Here is a 15,198-nt window from a genome sequence, read left to right on the forward strand (position 1 = left end):
TTTCCAACCTGAACCTCCCCTGGCACAACTTGAGGCCATTCCCTCTAGTCCTATCACTAGTTACCTGCGAGAAGAAGCCGACCCCCAGCTCCCCATGCCTTCCTGCACATTAGAGATGGTGCTTTTGGAATTAAACACTTTGTACATTTCTGTTGATCTTCTACCTAAATATTCAGGACTAGGAGAACTCCTTACCAAGAAGAGTCACCCACCACCCCGGACCACCCTCTTCCCATGAAGACCTCACAAATAAACTTATACACCAGGCTTTGTGGACCAGGGTTTGGAGCAATAGGTTTTAATGCCCAAGACTGTGTAAGTGGGCTGTCTGAGTGCTACTGCCATCGTGTATGATTATATGCCCTTTCACTCTGTCATTAGTCAGTAAACGTATAATTTCAGTCATCTATGTGAGACTAAAGGCTATCATAGAGACGCTTACTGCTAACTTACCTGACTGTTTATAAGATTTTGCCTTTTATGTGGTTAAATGAAAACAGAATTACACATAGCGTATGTCAAAGGCTTACTAATACTGAGCCCCTGGTAAATGCTACATCCATGCATTTCAGGGCTTCAGAGTAGATGCCCTAATGCTACCGTGTCAAACCCATGAAACACAGTCAAAGATTAAAGATGCTGCAGCAGGAGACAAACCTCAGCCTTATCCAATGAGCATCTTACTTAAAAAAATAAAATCAGTATCCGCACTTCATCATGTGAATGGAATCTTGTACATCTTGCCATTTATTTCCAGTTTGTTTAAACATGCTTTTCTTTTTAAGTTTCATAAGTTCAGGCTGGAAAAGGCACTTACAACAAAAAGTTATTTTCCGTCTAAACCAAGAAGTTATTACTTCATGTCTCAAAAATGCAAACCTAGAATGTTTTCATCCACCTCACATGCTATAGGGTCTCTGTCTTCTGGATGTGCACATTGTTTTCTTTGTAGACTTTTACTGTCTTAAGTTGGGAAATAGAAAAGAATATGTAGATCCTTTTTCATCATGTTCCGTGCCACTCCAAGTAGCTGAAACTCCAAAGAAGAAGAGGGCTGAACTAAAACAGACACATTTTACATGGTGGTCACATTTTAATCCAAATCAGGAATGTCTGTGTTTATTGCTGAGATGTGGTGGGACAGCTTGCACAACTAAGTTATCCAAATAAATACTGGATGGGCCAACCAGGGGGTACGCACAGCGGGTGATATGCAGCGGAACCTGCTGCTCTCTGGCAAGGAAGAACTGTCTGGGAATGCATTAGCAATGACAGATTTTGTAGTAGTGGAGGTCAGGTTCCTCAGGAGAATGCAGGAGGCAGGAATTATCAAAGCACAGACCCTGGGCAGTAGGAGAGTAGATTGGCAATCTATCTTTGACCTTGACCATGAGTTTTTTTATATGTCCATCTCAAGCATCTGGCAGTGTCTGCTGATAAACGACAGGCTCTTCTGCATCAGAGCTCATCTGCCATGTCACCTCCTAAATTCTTATCATCATTAATTAAGTATTGGTAGCATTTCTTATAACTAGGACATTATGTGTGATAACTTTGCTTCTTTTATTTATTTTGAAGCAAGAACATTTTGTACCAGGACACCTGTAACAAGGCTATTTTTTCTGCCTGGTGTTTCTGAAGAAAATTGTCTGCTTTTCTGTAGAGTTTCTCTTTTTACTCATTGTAGCCTGGCACATACTATTCTGAGGAAGTAATGTGTGTCATCAACCCCAAGACATAAAACAATGTCTAGTATAATGCACTGTACCAGCCTTTGTGCTTTTAATAGTGAGAGTCCATGGCAATGTTTATTTCTGCTTACACACAGGCAAACAGAGATGTTCAAATGAGATGGAGAAATCATCTTCATGCCATATAAAAAATAAGAATTTTATTAAATAAAAAGAGTGGAAAGAAGTCATATAGCTATAAAATAAATTCCTATAAAGTCTTTGTTTTTCTTTAAATAACACATCTAAGCAAGAATTTGCTGACTTTATTCATAAACAGATGATAAACATGCAGATAAACCGACTTTTATAAAATCATAATGTGCCCCACAGTTGTCCCTTCTTTGTTTAGTTAATGCACTATTTTAAGATCCCATATATTTTTCAAAAATAAACACAGTCAAGTAAAGTTACAAAGTATATTTGAGTTCATGAGATTTTATACTTCAAGTGTCTGAAAAACAGTAAGCTTTTGTTTATAACCTGTCATGGATGAATGTATCCCTGAGTATGCCACATTAGAACACAGTTCACTGAAAATGATTTTAGAGATAACAGATTATTTTATATGATTTATAATCTTTAAAATCCATCCCTTTAACAATGGCAAAAAAAAAAAAAAAGATGCTATCTTCAATAATGCTGAAGTATCCAAAAGAAAGTTAATAACCATGTATAAAGATCATATGTTAGATTTGAAATGGTTCTGCTTGCCAGCCCTTCAAGAGTCTTCACCAAAGATCTTACAAATCTGTTTGAAATGCGTAAATATTTTACATACACTTCAATAGGGGTCCATGCTAGCTGCTTTTAAAATTATGACTGTTGCACCCAGTTTTCAGCATTGTAGCTTCTCTGGGTCTCTGTTGAGGATTGCACTGACAAGTAGTGACGTTCGGGTTGTTATATTATTAGACAAGAAAATCCGGATGCTTCTTCAGAAAAGCCATGAAGACAGAGCACTACTAATTTTGGAGGACCACATTCAGAAGAAGAGACCCAAACTTTCTGAAATGTAGAAATAAGAAAACTCAAAAACGGCAAGCAGCAAAACCAGGAGCATGTCTTTGTCTTTAAATACTGAAACATCCTTTTGAATACCTTAGCAGTTGTTTTCTGTTGTTGCCTCAGCCACATGGTAATAACAGTTAACAGCAACCTGCGTGTGGCAGCAATACGGGATTTCAGATGCTAAGAGGTTTCTGCAGAAGACTGTATCAGGACCTTGGTCTTTGCTGTCCGCATTAAGCATCCCTGAAAGCCATTATCAAAAGGCACATTGTATATCTTACTCTTCTGATCTCTCGACTGAGAAAAACCTTCACTAATTCATGCCTTTATTAAAAAATAAATAAAAATAAATGCATCAGTAGCTCTTCCCAGCTCTGGTTTGTTGTTTTTTTTTGCGGGGTAGGGGCAGATGGGGAAGGAAGCAAAACAACTCAGAGCTCAGTTTTATGAAAACAACTCAGAAGCCAGAGAAAATGGAGTTGTCCTATTCTTATGATTCAGGATAAGATTTAAACCTCCTTTATAGCCATCAAGGAGTTGGAGACAATTATTGTGATGACTTTTTTCAGGGTAATTAAAGAAGTTTCCCATATTCACCCCAGGTGCTGATCTTGCTGATTCCTGGATTGAATAACTGCTATCTGCATGCTAAATTTCGGAGAATGCAGTCATTGAAATTATCCATCAGTGAGAAGATGCCATCTGAGTCTGACCTTCACAGAAACCAAAAGGGGCATACACAGTCCCAAGCTGTAACTTGGTAGGTTTGGAGAGAGAGCAACTGTCACCTGCTAACTAGGCTGGTTACCTACCTTTCTTCTCAGTGCAACTTAAACACTCTGAGTCTTTGAAAATATTTGTATTGTGCTTCATGAGACACAAGGAGCATGTTATTCAAATACAGACATCAAGACAAGGTGCTTTGTGAGTGCAGCGTAAGAGCTGCAGCCAGATTTCATCCACTGAACAGAGAGAAAAGCTGTATTTAAAATGACCCTTTCTGCTAACGGGGTTTCTATATCCATGAAGTATAGTTGTCACAGGAAGGGAAAGAAGAGCTTCTTCCACAACTGAACCAGGAGCTTGATCAGTTGGACCTTTTTGCCCTGATCTCCCTTTTCTCTGTTGACAGAGTCACCTTGATCCCCCTGTCCTACACACTCAAATAGCAGTGCTGGGCTAAAAATAGAGGGCAGCTTTTCTGTCTTTTCCCAGAGAGGACTCCGCTGGGTCTCCTGTCTCTGCAGAGGCTCTGGGGCATTCCTGCCACACACTCAGCCCAGGGTCGATGCTTTCACAGTCAGGGAAAGCAACTAAGAGCTGTTCTATGAAGTGGTAAAAAAGCACAGTGCTAAATCTTCTACCTCCTACCACAACAAAGCATTTCAACGTCTTTTGTTAAGTGCACCATCAACTTGTTTAATCTTTTCTTCAAGCTAATGTTCTGTGACTAGGCAGAACATTACAAATGAGGTCACAGCTAGAAGAATCGTAACATGTTTGGTATGTTTTTGTTCTGTTTTCATACACCCTAATATTGTCTGTTTGTGTGATGCATCAGATGCAAACTTCTGCATCATCAGGCATTCTGTATTATGGGGGGAAAAAAATCTAATTAAGTTGAGGAAACAGCAATTTCTTATCAAAGATAAAATCCCTCTTTCCTTATCACTTTGTCCAGACTATCACTGATCTTGTTGCAGCTGCTGCTGCAGAAGAGATGCAGTACTAGTTGAGATACAATCTCTGTCCAAATATTTCTCTGAGCAATTGTCTCCAGAGGACAAACATTATGCAGCTCCACCGTTCAGATGACAAGAACACATTACTACCATAAAATTAAGGACATTCTTAGGACTTACATGAGAACAGATGGATGCTCCCTTTTGGAATAAATTGTATCAGATATCAGTTATTGATTATACTGAAGTATTGATAATCCTAAACTTCACTGTAAAACTGATTTGTTGATTACTGATAAGGAGGATATCTCAGCATTTCTCCATTCAGAGATTAATGTTCAAACATTATTTGACTGGTGGACAATTTGGTGGATAAGGAATTGTCTAAATGGCTCCACCCAGAAAATGGTGGTCAATGGCTCCATGTCCAGGTGGAGGACGGTGATGAACTGCATCCTGGGCTGCATCAAAAGTGACCAGCAGGTGGAGGGAGGTGATTGTGCCCCTCTGCTCTGCCCTCGTGAGGCCCCACCAGGAGTGCTGCATCCAGGGGCCCCCAGCACAAGAAGGACGTGGGGCTGTTAGAGTGGGTCCAGAGGAGGGCCATGAAAGTCATCAGAGGGCTGGAGCACCTCTCCTGTGAAGAACAGTTCAGAGAGCTGGGGATGTTCAGAGAAAACCTGGAGATGGGTTGAAGAGAAGGCTTCAGGGAGATCACATTGTGGCCTTCCAGTACCTAAAAGGAGGCTTGTAGAAAGATGTAGAGCAACTTTTTGTTCAGGCAGATAATGACAGGACAAGGGGGAATGGTTTTAAACTAAAAGAGATGAGATTCGGATTAGGTGTTAGAGGAAATTCTTCACTCAGAAAGTGGTGAGGCACTGGCACAGGTTGCCCAGAGAAGCTGTGGATGCCCCATCCCTGGAGGTGTTCAAGGCCAGGCTGGATGGGTCTTTGGGCAGCCTGGTCTGGTGGGAGGTGTCCCTGCCCATGGCAGGGGGTGGAACTCTTTTTAAGGTCCCTTCGAAACCAAGCCATTCTATGATCATCTATTATGTGTTAATTGCTTCATATTTAATATACATATTCCTCAAATACAGTTTTAATTGCAGTGCAAGTTAAACATTTAGTTTCTAGTGTAACTTTGCAATGAGATTTATGACCTTGAACAAACTATGAGCAGCTAATTCATCTTACTTTAAATAATAGTACTGAACATAATCCATTCATGCCAATTAAATACCCGTCAATACCAATTAAAACCATACAACATAAATATTTCTAAAGCAAGAGCAATCTATCCAATGACATGTTGAGATACATATGATAGAAAACATCAATACATTCTTCAAAGTCTTTCAAAGTCTGTCTTCAACTCTAACATAAGCTTATGCCAGCTTAAAAGAGACCATGGCCTCTACCAGTGTTTCTCTAGAAGCAGAAACAAACAAACAAACAAAAAAATGCATTACGCATGTCATATAAGCATTTTCTAGCCACTCAGAAATGATACTTGAAACCAGCTCTCTCGCTTCCTTTTCCTAGTTTAGGTAAATATCCACAAGTCAGCTCAACATCTGTACTCCTGTTTCTTTGTCTAGACAAGGCCTGGCTGCTCCGTGCTGGGGGGGGGGGGGGGGGGGGGGGGGGGGTGGCTGATGCCCTGTGGCCACCTGCTCAGCAGTGACAGAGCAGTCTCAGTTCCTCAGCAGTCTGGCACAGGTGGAAATGGGAATCTGGGCACTCCTGAGCAGAGGAGAAGCACACTCAGGGATGACAGCTGAAGAAGTAAAGTCAGCAAAAATTGCATGTGCTGTTCCTGTGAGGGATTACAGTCCCAGTCATACTCACCTAGCCTTAGATAAATCATACGAGTAAGCATTCAGAGAACTTATATCCCTCATAGCTGGGTGAAAGGAGTGCAGGCTCTGTGGTGTGAGGGGATGGCCGCTTTGTGGTGGGGGTGAGTAGAGAATAGTCAGAGAGCAGTGAGTGACTTTTTATGGCCTTAAGATAGTGTCATATGAAGTTTGCTAATGTTGTTTACTACTAGTATCAATAGTATTAGTAGTAATAGTACTATTTGTTAGTACGATTATAGTTTATTTATTAATTAGATCATATTAAACAACTCATTTACATAAGCATAATTGTCTGGTGGTATGTGTGCTTAATGGGAGGATTATAAAGAACTGTGTTCCTACACAGGTGTGGTTAGCTGGATCCCTCTGTTAGACAACTGCAGCTCATAACTAAGTGCGTTTAGAGTGACTCATTAGGTGAAATAGTTATCAGCTACTGATGTCTGTATCTCCAGATACTGAATCTCCATTATTACTGGGACCACTACAAAGAGGTGGAAGTGTAGAGTATGTGGTAGATAGAAAGATGTAGGACAATGGTTTATAAAGGAGGGATATGACATTCTGCACTAGGGTATTGAATGTGTAGAGGAAAACTGTACTGACCCCATGGCAATTTGGTCAGAGTTTGAGAGATGGAAAAATCAGACTAAGCTGAAGAAAGGAAAAGGCAAGTTGGGAGTACATTGTTTACTTGGAAGTTGCCCATGCTCAGTGGTAGATTAAGAGACAAACCAGGTAAAATCTTGTTGTTAGAAGCTGAGAAAGAATATCTTAGCCAAAGCAATGCAACTCATACAAGCAGAAATAGCCAACTGGAAGCACAATATTAATAGAGTAAATTAAATTACAACCTAAAGTCTTTGCCAAAGTTCTGCAGTGATGGTGGTCCTACTGAAGAGCCACTCCTGAAGAGAACAGAGGTCATGTGGACTACAGATTGTGGGGTCTTCGCTGTCCATACAGGGGAAACCCTTCTGGGGCCACTCCTGAGAGCCTGGAGATGATCACATCTGAGCAGTTCATACCACTACATGGGTACACAGTGGGTATTAGGCACACACTACTTATGAAGCCCTGGACCCTAGCTTGTCTCTCATGGCAGGGTTTGAGGAATTGAGGCTCTGGGTGCAGGGGATGCTGACACAACCTGCAGGGCTGTAGTCTGCCTCTGCAGGACACCTTGCCCTCATATAATTCCTTATTTTCAATTTCTTATCAGTTGAAGAAATTGAATGCTTCTCACCCCATTCCTGTTTTGTCATGAAAATAATTGCTAATAAACTCCTATAGTTCATAAGAAATCATCATCAAGAGCACTAGTCCATCTCATGTCTTTGGATTCCTATTGTTCTTCTCAAACTGTGTGTTTTGACTAGTCTTAGTTTCAGCAGAACGTCTTTGGGCAGCATACCAGGTTTACAGAAGTCGCTGTCACCTGGATCTGCTAATCTGGGCTGCTGGCTGCTCACCAATGCAGACATCCCATTTTGCAGGCATAATATATATGATGCTGCGAGTTAATATGACCGTTACTGTATCAGCTGCAAAACAAACCCCAACAAACACCCACCCACACAGCAGGCATGCTCCATTGCTTCCTGCTTCTGCTGTGTTTGTAAAACAGGATGCGAGAATTTGTTGGTGGATTCATCAGCTGTGCTTGAGTGAGTATAACCTCACAACGAGGCAATAAACTGAGCCAAAAGGGAGTAGAAAAACTCTTCCACAGTTCTGGGGACATGAAGGGCTCCTAGCATTATTTTAGAGCAGTGGTGGCCTTGCAGAAGCCTCACTGAGCACAGATCTATAGCAACTTTATCCAAATGTCTGGATCCTGCTGTAATGGTACTGCAAGGCTGCATCCTAACACTAAAAGTGGGAGGGAAAAAAGAAAAGAAAAAAAAATAAGGAAGAGGGATACAAACGGTAAAAGCATAATATCCATCTGTAACTTCAACACTGTTAAGGAAGCTAATTTGATGAAATTCCCCAGAGATTTCATGCAGGCTGCCCGTCTCAGCTCACAGCTCAGTTCTCAGCTCACAGTCCATCGGGGCAGCAGATTTCCCTCTGGAGTCCCCAGGCCGAAAACGGCGACACGGTTTTTTCCAGGAGCAGAGGTCTCGGCAGAGTAGCTGGCACCCTCTTGTGTTCACGGTGAGCAGAGCCATGGCCTTGGCGTGCATTTTCTCTTCTATTCAAAAAGCCTCTCTATGAGAGAAGTCGGTCGCACTATTTTGCACGAGTGTAACCATCTCTTAATAATTTTGTACTAATGCAAAATTAATAATTGCATTTAAATATTTAACTTCTAATTAAATTTGATAATTTATTATATATATATATTTTATCAATTTCACTAAGTTTCAGGTAACCTTTCAGTAAAGTAGAATGAGTATAATGAAGTAAATCTATACAAAGCTTAAAATCATGAGATGTCATTTCAGACGTAAAAAACAAGTTTGTAATAGGGGAGTTCTGCATGGAGAATTCTGAACAGATGTTGAGTAAACATATTCAGAAGAATACAACCATAATGCTGAATACACTCGTGGAGAGCTACATGTATGATTAATTCATCATGATGAAAAAGACTTTTCTGAACCTGGCACTGTCTCCTGATCACCATCAAAAATAATGAAAGCATCTAAAAAAAATAAAATTTTGGGGGTTTATAAAACTGTGCTGGTGATGATCTCCATGCTACCAGGGTAAGATCCATGCCTGTCCTGTGAAGAACAGAAATGTGACAAGATTTGTTTTCTGCTCAGAGAAAGAATAAATAACGTGGCCCTGTGCCTGGTCCCAAAACTGCCAAAGTCCTTCAGGGACTGCATGCAGGATGGTATGGCCACAGCATAGCTGGCTGAGTCACAGAACCTGGAGAAAGGCTGAAACAATGACTGGTTTTGACCATGTTGGTAAAATTTTGATATTTCTGCATGAAATTGAATGGCCATGGTCAGGGGAGAGCAAGGAGAGGGAAAGACGTTTTGGTTTTATTTTGTAGCACTTTCTTTCTCTTTACCCTTTATTCTGCTAGATAGTATAGAAACTCTTGAATGGAATGGTAATGTTTTTTGTTTTGGTTTGTTCAGGTTTTTGTGCTAATGTAATAGAAAATACATTGATCTTCTAATTTGCTCTTAAAAAAATAATATACAAAAGGTAGAATTTCCTTGTTGGAACCAAGGGAAAGATATATTTCAGATGAGGAAACTTGTGCTGCTCACCATAGATTACTTTCATTGAGCATTTCTACCCTCCACCGAAAATAATTTGTTGGCATTAAAACTTTTGTGTTCCTCCTATATGTTGTTACATGTGGGTCCTTCTGAATTTCAGTACTACAAATCTTAACTCTAGAACAGTCAAGTACTGCATACATTAGAATGTAGTTTAAGTACAGTTGTGCAACGAGAAAGCAAAACTAAGAGATAGTCACAACCAACAGCTCTTTCATGTAATTTCCCCCCACCCAGGATCCTTGTGCCATTCAGTCCATGGACCATTCTCGTTTAGTGGGTAATTGTTTGGATCTTTTTTATTCTGGTATCCAGTGTGTGGCCCTACCCTTTATCCCAGTCAATAAGTAGTTGGAAAACATGCATTTATTTACTCCATAATTTCAGACAAAACACTCAGTGCACTCTAGTGGCCTTAATTATCTCTGGAAATCTAGAGAGAAGCACCTATTGAAATATAGTGCTTCCCAATCAAGCTGCTTTGGCTTGCTTGCTTCTGAGTGTCTCTACACACATTAGACACTAGACTTTCCAGGTGGATTTGTAGCATGGGTGAGACACAAAACTAAGTCTTGGGGGTTCAAACCAGTTGGTGGCTGGTCACAAGTAGCATCCCCCAGAGCTCAGTAGTGGGGACAGTTTTGTTTAATATCTTTATCAATGATCTGGATGAGTGGATTGAGTGCACCCTCAGGACGTTTGTGGATGACACCAAGTTGGGCACAAGTGTTGATCTGCTCAAGAGTAGGAGGGCTCTACAGAGTGAAATGGCTATATTAAAAGACTGGATTAACAGGCTGAGGCCAACTGTATGAGGTTCAACAAAGCTGAGTGTTGGGTCCTGCACTTGGGGCACAACAACCCAATGCAAACTTACAGGCTGGGGAAAGAGTGGCTGGAAAGCTGCACCATGGAAAGGGACCTGAGGCTATTGGTCAATAGCCAGCTGAACATGAGCTAGCAGTGTGCTCAGGTGTACAAGAAGGCCAACAGCATCCTGGCTTGTATCAGAAATAGCATGACCAGCAGCACTAGGGAAGTGATTATCCCTTTATACTCAGCTCTGGCGAGGCTACACCTCAAATACTGTGATCAATATTGGGCCCCTCACTATAGCAAGGACATCAAGCTGCTGCAGCATGTCCAGAGAAGGGCAATGGAGCTGATGAGGAGTCTAGAGAACAAGTCTTAGGAGGAGCGGCTGAGGGAGCTGGGGTTGTTTAATCTGGAGAAAAGGAGTCTCGGGGGAAACCTTATCATGCTCTACAACTACCTCAAAGGAGGTTGTATTGAGATGGGTGTTGGTTTCTTTTACCAAGCAACAAGTGATAGGACAAGAGTAAATGGCCTCAAGTTATGCCAGGGGAGGTCTAGGTTGGATATTAGGAACAATTTCTTCACTGAAAGGGCAGTGAGGCACTGGAACAGGCTTCCCAGGGAAGTGCTTGAGTCACCATCCCTGGAGGTCTTCAAAAGACATGTAGATGTGGTGCTTAGGGATGTGGTTTAGTGGTAGACTTGGCAGTGCTAGGTTAATGGTTGGACCAGATGATCTTAGAGGTATTTTCCAAACTATGGAAACTATTTCTATGATTCTATCATATACTGTAGTCAGAGACTAAATTAGAAAATCTAAAGCCTTTGAGGGTATGTATACTTACTTCTTATTTTCAAAGACATTTTTATCTCACCATTTGTTCTAAAATATCAGAATTTTAACAAAATGAAAAATTGGGTGAGAAATATCATCCCATTTGATGGGTTCATCATCCCAGCTGATGAACTGGAATATAGAAAATCCTTCAAGATATGAAACTAGTGACTTGAGGTGACTTTGTTTTGCCATACTGCTTGACTCTATCTCCACTTCTCTACTAGCTACGTTATTGCATTGCTGGATTGTTGGCTATCTGAAATATTCCTTTTATTTATGTGACCTAATATTTGCATATTTGTGCATTCTGTCATTAATCAGTGTAGGTACACACCTACAACTACTGCATGTAGAAGATTGTGTTGACTTCTGAGGTAATTATCACAAAGAGGAGTCAGAAGCAGAATGTAAACTGTGGATACCCATATTTTTTCCTCAAACAAGGTAGATTATTTTTTATTTTTTATTTTTTTTTAAGGGTGTAACCACACACCCTTGTTTTAGACATGTGTCAGCTGCATTTTATGTGTGGCCTGATTTTTTGTGGCTTCAAAAAAAAAATATTTAAACAGTCATGTGCTGATCTGAAAGACTGTGCTTCCAGCCTTGTGATATCTACTAGGGATTGAGATAACCTTGGAGGTAAGTCAGTAGGGTATGATATACCTCCTTCTTTTACTTAGCTGTCACTGGAAGCTGTACGGAAGATTAAGTTCAAATCCCATTTTGTTCTCCCCACCTAAACACATACATTTTCTCGTGTAACATGTAATGAACACCTAATAGAAAGTAAAAGTCACAGTGAGGAGAGCAGCATGGGGAAGTATCCTTAAACTGTGGCATTAGCAGCTTACTAGTAAAGATACTAAATCTTTCTAGAGCTCTTCAACACACAACACATTTACTTGTGCTAGCAAGACAGATTAGCAAATGATAAATAATTTAAACTCACAACAGCAGTGGACTCCAGAGACCTCTGCTGTCTCAAAGCTATTAAAACTTGTAGGAAAAAATGGCTTCACCTGTTTTTCAGGGCAGTGGAAATTGTATTTAAATTGGATTCTGATAATAACTAGACATACTATCTTGAAGACAAAACTGAGTCTTCCTTTTAAAAGTTTCTGGGGCTTCTTGCATCACCTAAAAAGTGAAGTATAGGTTTTCAGCATTAAAAATATAATGAATTTTTATTTTTCTATACTAAAAGCCAAATATTATATGACAGTGTTACAGGAAAGCCAAAAGCTAACTTCACCTGTTCCATTTTCACATGTTGAGTTTAATGCTAATCTCATCATTAACAAGCTAGAAAAGGTGGTCTAACCTCACAGCCACGTGCAAACACTGCATTTCTTATTAAAAGCACACAGTAAAAGAGTATCATAACCTTGTGTTCTCTATTACCCAACACCTGATTTCTCCCCCGTGGTTCACAACGTACTCGACGCACTTCTATACCATAAATGTACAATTTTATTTGACTGACCGTTAATTTCTCCTTTTCCTTTTTTTTTTTTCTTTCCTTCTTCTCTCATGACTAGAGGGCCCATGATTTTTGTTCTTACTGATTTCATACTGCTCATCCTGTTTTTCTTAGCTATCTTCCTTATTTTGGGACAGTGGGACCTTCCCCTTATCTGCTTAACATACTCCCCACTGCTATGCCACACAATCACTTTTGAATATGCAAGGTTAGTGGAATTTTCCACTGCAAAAACACCTGCTATTGCAAAAACACAACTTTGTTTCTCACAAAAATTCAGATGTTTGATTAGGGAAGCTTCTCCTGGATGATCATTCAAATGGCTTTAAATTTTCCGTAGGAGTTTTCCCAGCTTGGGTTATCTTGTCTGTGATTATTTATTTAAAAGTTTTAATAGACTGTTCTGTCTTTATACAGCACCATTACTCTACAGCTGATATGGTAGACGGAGAGTCCATCACAGCCCTCTTGATAGAAACTGTCCATGCACCTCTTTGTTTTTAAAATGGAATCCATTATCAGATTGTGTTTCTTGAGTCAATGGGAGTGTAGCAAGCCATTAATTTAATGCTATTACTGGGGACAGTGCTGTGTAACTCCATACTGGGTATGCATTTCCCAAATCACTTATTATCGTTCAGGATATGCTGCCATCACTTGACAGTTCTCTGCATAGGGCCTATGCAATCTCTTTGCCAGGTTTCCCATAACACTTTTGCTTTTCTCAGGTTAACATATTGTTGGCCCTGGGAGATGTAACAAGCCACAGTTTAGCAAAATTGGCAAGATTATACTTACTATTCTTTTAGCTAGAGCATGTGTTCAAGGCCATGCTGGTTTGTCTGCACGTGGGAACAGGTCCAAGCTCCCATCATGTCTTAACCATTTATGTAGCTGCCTTCCCAACCTCTCCTCACAGGCTTATTGCACAGTATTACTTTCAGCCAAATTGTTGGTGTCACAAGCAACATGGAATTTTGCTTAATGTAATTTATGGCTGATTAAGAAACTTTTAATTGCGGATTCTGTTTTTGAGAAAAAAAGAAAAAAAAGAAAAAAAAAGAAAAAAAGGAAAAAAGAAAAAAAGAAAAAAAAGAAAAAAAAAGAAAAAAAAGAAAAAAAAAGAAGCAATTAAACAAGAACTTAGGAAAACACACCTCAACTTCCCTCTCCTTGCCTCTCTCTTCATTTTCCTCTCCTCTCTCCCTGCTGGTCTCCCATCCCCTTGCTGCATACTGCATTTCCCCCCGTGGATGACAAGATGGTGGTGCAGGAGGATGAGGCTGGGCTAGTGGTGTGCTTTGCTTTTGCTGCTCCTCGTTTCCTACTTAGCTGCCCTTGCACAGGCTCCTGCACAGGCTGCAGGCCCTCAGGGGTGCACCACCTTTGTTTTCTTTTGTGCTGCATTGCTTGGGTGGCTCTGCCCTGTGACTTGCTCATGTGTCTCTTTCCTCCAGCCTGTGCTCAGGCATCTCTTTCCTCTTTCCCTGCTCAGGTGTTTCTTTGCTCTGCCCCAGTTCAGGCCTCTCTTTGCCTTGCCCCTGCTCAGGTATCTATTTGCAGCAATGTCTCTCTTGCCCCTGCCTGAGTGTCTGCTCCTTTCTTCACCACCTCTTTCCCTTAGCAGCTACCGTCACTCCTTAAATATGTGCACTGGCAGGTTTTCTGCTGCTAACTGACTGAGAGCAGCCATGGGCATACCCTGCAGCTGCCATCACTTGAAGCCTTTTTCTCAGCCTTTCTGGTTTCAGGCCTTGTTGACAGATGTTTTTTGTATTTTTACTTCACTCAAGCCTTTTCTGTGGTGGTGCTGGTGTGACAGGCTGAGGTGGGGGCAAATCTTTTCTGGGTTTACATTATTTGGATCTCAGGTGTCATTTTTGGCCTGTAATATAATGATAACACGATCAGCATCTGCTGCAGGACTCCTGGCAACTGACAACCATGCCTGCCATGCTCAGCAGTGCTGGGGGTTAGCATCTGGGGCAGCCCTTTCTGCCATGGGACAGAGTCCTTCTGTGGTGGCATCCTGCTGCCCTGGGCTATTCACAGCAGGCTGTCCACCACCCTACTGCATTCCTCTTTTTAGAAAGTCTAAGAGGGCATTTGTTTTACTTTGGATTTGACAGACTTTGTAAGGATCAGAAAAAAACCCTTAGCTAATCAGAATTTAAAGTACAGCCTTCAAACACATTTCCATGATTATTTCCATATCCAAGCAAACAACAACAAAAAAAAAAACATAAGAGGCAGTCTGAGGTTCTGTTTGGGAGGCTTACATCTTACTAACAATAATCATTAGAAAAGCTGCAATGCTGAGAAATGCTTCTGCTTTGCAGCCATTGTCCAGGAACGTGGTGGCAGGTTATTGTGTTAACAACTCCACCTTCTCTTCCCTGCTGTTTGCAGGATCTCTGTTTTGAACCATCCACATGGTCACTGCAATGCAGACAAGAAACTCTAAATGCTCACGCAATTGTGAAAACTGTGCTGGAGGCCATGGTGACTAGTGCATGACCTGTATATCT

This window comes from Cygnus atratus, chromosome Z (genome assembly GCF_013377495.2).
Source record: "Cygnus atratus isolate AKBS03 ecotype Queensland, Australia chromosome Z, CAtr_DNAZoo_HiC_assembly, whole genome shotgun sequence".
Classification (NCBI taxonomy): domain Eukaryota; kingdom Metazoa; phylum Chordata; class Aves; order Anseriformes; family Anatidae; genus Cygnus; species Cygnus atratus.